We start from the raw sequence: 6,550 nt of genomic DNA, 5'->3' as shown, positions 1-6,550 counted from the left end.
TAAAAGGGTGGCAACAACCCCAGGAAAATATGCTTAGCCAAATCAGAAGAGATCCCAAATCGTGAGGGGGAGAAAGGGGATAAAAAGAGGTTCAGAAAGAAGAAAAAAAAAAAAAAAAGAATAAAAAAAAGAAAACCAATAAAGAAAAAAATATAAAAAGGAAAAAATATATATATATATATTAGATAAACTAGTTAAAAAACGTTAAAAAAGAAAAGGGTAAAAGTAAAAAAATTTAGCAGAAGAAGAAAAATAAATTGAAAAAAAAAGAAAAAAGAAAAAAAATTAAATTAACTGCAAGGCTAAAGAATCATGGGGAGAAAGCCATGAGTTCTGTGCTTTGCTTTCTCCTCCTTTGGAATTCCGCTGCTCTCCTTGGTATTGAAACTGTACTCCTTGGTAGGTGAACTTGGTCCTGGCTGGGCTTCTTGTTGATCTTCTCGGGGAGGGGCCTGTTGTAGTGATTCTCGAGTGTCTTTGCCCCGGGCGGAGTTGCACCGCCCTTACCCGGGGCCGGGCTGAGTAATCCGCTCGGGTTTGCTTTCGGGAGCTTTTGTTCCCTGAGCGCTTTCCGTAGAGTTCCGGAGGGCGGGAATGAAGATGGCGGCCTCCCGGTCTCTGGCCCGGAGGAGCCGAGAGCCTGGGGCCCCACTCCTCAGTGCGCCCTCAGAGAACAGCGCCGATTTACTCCCATCACCCTGCTTCCGGCCGCGCTCTGAGCTGACCGAGCCTGCGACCGGTTCAAGGTAACCCCGAGCTTAGAGCTTACTCCTCGGCTCTGTCTCTGTAGCCGGCTTCCCAGTTCTAATACCTGTAAGCTCTGCGACACTCAGACACTCCCGATCCTTCTGTGACCCTGCGGGACCTGAGGCCACGCTGACCCTGCGTGGGCTTCACCCCGGTTAAGCCTCTGGAGCGATGTCCCTCAGCGGAACAGACTTTTAAAAGTCGATTTTGTGCTCCGTTGCTCCGCCGCTTGCCGGGAGCCGGCCCCTCCCCCCGCGGTCTATCTTCCCGTCGCTTTGGATTCACTTCTCCGCCCGTCCTACCTTTCAGAAAGTGGTTGATTTTCTGTTTTTAGAGTTGCTGTTCTTCTTCTCTTCGATCTCCCGTTGGATTTGTAGGTGTTTGCAATCTTTAGATAAGCTATCTAGCTGATCTCCCACTATCTGAAGTAGTCTCAGCCTGCTACTTCTCCGCCATCTTGACTCGCCACCCTTTTTTTTTTTTTTTTTGAATCACCAAAACTTCTCTTGTCAAGATCAGATAAAGGGTAATAGTATATCCTTAATGGCTTTGCACACTAGATGCTAGTCAGTCCCTAACTTCAGGTACTAGGAACCAGGTGGCATTTCCCAGGGGCCCTAACGGTTTCTTCATCTTGCCCATGGTCTGTTGTCAATCAAGCTCTCTTCTCCCTGCCCAACCTGTCTCTGTTGTCCATCAGTAGCTGAGGTGTAGCCTTTGACTAACTTCAGAAGCAAAATCTGATCTCATTGTAATAGGTCTTCCATTGAGTCATAAAATTTTTTATTATATTAAAAGTGTCTTGATGAACAGATTTGAATTTTATACTCTCATAGAACATTGGGATTGCAATTTATATTTCACAATTTGCATAGCTGATTCCCTTCCTGTAGTTATCACATTTTATGTTCTATAGTTCCTGCCAGTCAAAATGTGTGTGTGTGTGTGTGTGCGCGTGCGCACGCGCGCGCACTCACGTGCACACAAACCACTAGAACACTATGATATTGTACTGGGATATAAAAGTTTGTGGTGAGATTCTGGCCCCTGCCCCCAGGGACCTACCTAAAAGTAAGATTATAATGGCATCGATAAGCCTAGTAATGTAATGCAAAATCGAGGGGCAGAATATCTCAGTCCTAAGCATGTTGATTATTTTCTTGTAAAAGAATAAGTAAAACTTAAGGGTCCAATTCATATCCTCTATCATGTAAATGGCCAGACTCATTCCATGTTCTTTTCTTTACCGCCAGCCTCTCCCCTGCTCTCTCCCACTGTCCCCACTGATTACATGAATGCAAGTAGCCAATTACATAATATGTACAATCTGGACCTGTTTGCCCTCACATCCCCTACCTCCCCTTCCCACTCTTCTCTGTATCAAGAGGCATTAATTTCCTCAGCTGTGGTTCCCATGCTTAGTCGACTTCAGATTGAATTGTGGAAGGGTGTGTGGGGAGGAATAAGCCGGGGTCTCTCCTCTTCCTTCTCTGCCAGCAGCTTCATGAATCCAGCTCTTGGCAGGGAGGCCAGCAATGTTTCCAGCTTCCACTAGTGCTGGGAACACTGCCTTTGCCCTTTATGCCTTCAGTGGTGGATAAAGCTGGCTTCCTGCTGTTGTTAATCTTTGGATTGCTCCCGTGTCCCCTGTTTGGTGTCTCCCCACTCTTTCATCACCCATGGAATCAATTTTCTGCATTAAAGTCCCTTTAACTACTCAAGTGGTTTCTGTTTCCTGGCTAGACTCTGATGATACACATAATTTCCTCAATACATATGAAATAACCTTTCAGACTTTTTTTTTTTAATCTCTGTAAAGACTAGAAATTATTCCATCACCCACGGAGGGCAAAGCCAAAAATATAACTGCCAAGGGGGAAACCCAAGAATGTGCAACTTTTTAATTCACTCTGATACATCTGTTGACTTACTCTATTTAGAATATAATATTTTTATTTAAAATAAGTACTTCCCCATCAAAGATGGCTGTAGTAAAGGATCTGTGCTTTTAGTGACACTTACGAAGTTGAAATATCACTTTTTACCTAATCATACTATTTCTCTGGTTAAACCTTATTGATGGTTAGAATTTCAAAAAATAAACTTTTACAAAGAAAATTGTTTCAGTAGTTTGTGGAGAAAGAAAAATCAAGCAACATGTAAAACTCCCTATTATTTTTCTCTGGTTAGCTGTTACAAAGTATGAAACTAGTAACAATAGAGAAGCTTCCAGGGTTTCCCACTTAATTTCCACCTGAAACAATTACTTAGAATAGGGCCTTTTAACCTTCCTGTATTTGACATTAAATATTGACTTTCAGTACAGTAATCTTGATGTTATTCATCTATCTGTTTTTCAGTGTAAGATGCCAGAAATTCTATAAAATAAGCGATAAGATTGGGAGTATGTGTATGACATTTTCTGTTTGTTGCTAGATATTCTTCCTGAAATAAATGGTGAGAGTTCCAGGGAGAATATCGCACTGATAGGAGCCTTAGATATGACATGTAATAAAATAATTAAAGTCTTTTTTTTTTTTTCTTAATGGGCGGGGGAGAGTAGTCTGAATTGGGTTATGAGGCCCCCAACCAGGATACCTCACCCCAGCCATTGAACTCATTTTGCTGGCCTTGAGTCTGTTCCAAGCTCTGGCTAAGGAGGTATCTGCCACGCCCCTCCCCAAGGGGTGGGGCCCATGGCATCTCCTGCCCAGTCTGCCCTTGCACACGGAGCCCCATTCTCTGGGAACTCACGTCCCCAAAATCAGGGAGGACCCTGTTAAGGCCGCTTTTAAAATAACTGAAGTCTTAAGTGACTTTTATAACTGTCCAAAGTTTCCATTCCCCTTTTTACTTTATTTCTGCAACAAAAACTCTTAAGTTTAATTTTTCAGTTGCCACATTGCTTTTATCAGTAATGAAAGTACATGTCACATAGTAAATGCCTGCCATGGGCAATGTGTTTTACTTGGCTATTTCTAATATTTATCATGTTAGACATTTTTACTCCTATTTTACAGATGAAAAAACAGACTCAGATGTAAGTTCATTATTTGACATGGTGCAGAATTACTTCTCTGTGAAAGAAGAAAAGCTAAGGGAAAACATTTCTTGAGCAATTTCTTTGTGCATAGGACCCTGTCAGAACTTTTTTTTTTTCCTGAAGGCCTTAGAGTTGAAAACGTTGAACCTACTCAACGGAGCTTACAATTTAATTTAAGAAAGAAAGTGTCCCAAATAATAAACGGTAACAAGATAAATATTGATCTAGATCATATCCACAGATGTGTCAGAATGGTGAGGATTAATGAAATAATCTCTGAAGTAGAAGAGCAATGTCAATCAGGGGTGTTTTCTTTAAATAATTAAATTATAAAAGATCCAAGAGATAACAGAAGACACAAAATACTGCAAGAGTGAGGCAACTGGTTTGATTGAACCAGGTTAATAAATAATGAGTAAAAGATAAATCGGATTTAAGATATATGTTTTAAAATCTAAGCAGATCTGGGTAGGGCAATTTGGTAAGAAAAGACACAAAAGACATCCAGACTGAAAAGAATAAAATACTAGGGAATGAACTTAACAAAAGAAGTACAAAAGTTACACTCTGAAAACTATAAAGCATTGTTGAATGAAATTTAAGGAACCAAATGAATGGAAATACAGTCCATGTATATGGATCAGAAGGATAACATTGTTAAAATGACAATACTCTGAAACTGATCTGCAAACTCACTGCAGTCCTCATCAAAATCCAGCTGGCGTCTTTGCAGAAACTGTCAAGCTGATCCTAAAATTCGTATGGAAATTTAAAGGATCTAGAATAAACAAAATAATCTTGGTAAGGGAAAACAAAGTTGGAGGGTTCACATTTACTGATTTCAAAACTTACTATCAACCTACAGCAATCAAGACTGTGTGGTACTGGCATAAGGATAGACATTTAGATCAATAGAATCGAATTGGTAGTCCAGAAATAAACCCTCACATTTACAGACTCTTGATTTTTGACATGGTGCCCAGATGGTTCAGTGGGGAGTGGATATTCTTTCAACAAATAGTGCTGAGACAACTGACCACACAGACCACATTTATATTGTCTTTCTCTTGGCCCAGTTTACACATTTCTCATACCTGCTTTGTGTCTGGAAACATTCGATTTTTCAACCTTGATCTAGTTCAACCGTTTACCCAATGCTTGGATTCTGCTTATCATTTCCCTAAGAGGTTTTAGCACATAGTTGAGTATGTGCCATGGCCAGAGATCTCCTTACATTGGGCTCCATTACTTAAGTCAGTATTTCTTTACAGGGAGAATTTTTAAATTATGTGATTATTTTTATTTTTTTTATGGCAATTGGAGGATGATGCTGGTATTTAGAAGGGATGGGTGCATAGAGAAGCTAGATGTTCCACTATGCTTATGTCAGCTTTGCACAATAGAGAATTATGGTATATGACTTTCAAATATCTCATCAACATTTGTGTAGGGGAAAATTGGTTTACAATTATTTGAGAGTCTAGAAAAATAATTTTATATAGCACAACAAAGTTTCCTTCTTCATAGTATGAACTAAAATTTCCAGGAATGCAGTACTGTTTAAATGAAGGAAATATTACACTGTGTTTCCTGAGCCTTGTTCACCACTTCAGAAAATCACATCATCAAAACGATGCCACTAATTACAATTGAGTGACCAATATAACATGCCAGTGTTATTTGGCACACAGAGCTGCCACATGCAAATATATAGCAAAGGAAACCTGAGACTCTAACAGACTTAGACTTAAATGTTATGAAATTAGCAAAGATATGCAAGATGCAAGGATCTCACTGAATTGTATTAATAAAGATTGTTTTTATGTTTCAAATTATTGCCATCACATATGTTTTTAGATTTTTGGATAACAATAATAAGAGGTCTAGATTATAAAACTTACATATTGAAAGTATTTATTCATTTGGGGGGGTGCCTGCTTTTGCCAGTGTACATAGATTCTGTCTCTGTCATAGTTTTTCTGTGATTTCTTTTATTACTGCTTCTTTTTGCCATACACCTTCATCCCCCATATTTTATCGAAGGATATGGTCTCCCGGGTCTTTCTAAGTGCGAGAGACTGATTGTGAGCCTCAACATGTGGAGGAATTCAAGGCAGGAGATATGTTTTCAGAGATACTTTGTCACTATCCCGTCATAACATTGGGAATTATTTTGACATTGCTCTTATAAATAAGGCCCAGCTCATTTGTGCTAATATCATACTTCATCATTTTCTCTGTTTCCAAAGTCTGTAATTTGTCTTGGCATGTTATCCTTATTTCAATTAAGATCATTTCCCTCTTTTTCTTATAGACAAACAAGTCTGGTCTGGTAGGACTTATTTTTATTTTGGTGACCATTTATATTTCTACTGTTTTATCTTCCTGAATTTCTTGTATTGGTGGATTTCTGACCTTAGCTCTCTTAAATCCCAGTATATTCACTATCAGGAGGTATAGGCATCAGTCTACATTATCAAGTCTTCTAGATTAACCTTGCCTGAGCACTTACATATTGAAATACTTTATTTGATTGTAAATGACTCTCTTTTATTCCACTAACAGTGCTGTTCTGAGTTGTAGTGGAACTGAGGCTCCTTTGTGCTTCTTATATTCATTCTCTGAGTTGAACCAAAATACAGGCATTGCTGAATCCTGTTCACATCTTCATTCTCTCACACCTTGCAGCCCAGAAGAGACTCTGAGGTCTGGCCAATGTAACAAACAAGAAGATCTACCTCTTGGGTTTTCTATTCTTCA

The sequence above is a fragment of the Enhydra lutris genome, unplaced genomic scaffold, assembly GCF_002288905.1.
Source record: "Enhydra lutris kenyoni isolate GAN:26980312 unplaced genomic scaffold, ASM228890v2 scaffoldscaffold4, whole genome shotgun sequence".
Classification (NCBI taxonomy): domain Eukaryota; kingdom Metazoa; phylum Chordata; class Mammalia; order Carnivora; family Mustelidae; genus Enhydra; species Enhydra lutris.
This window is presented reverse-complemented; position numbering follows the sequence as displayed.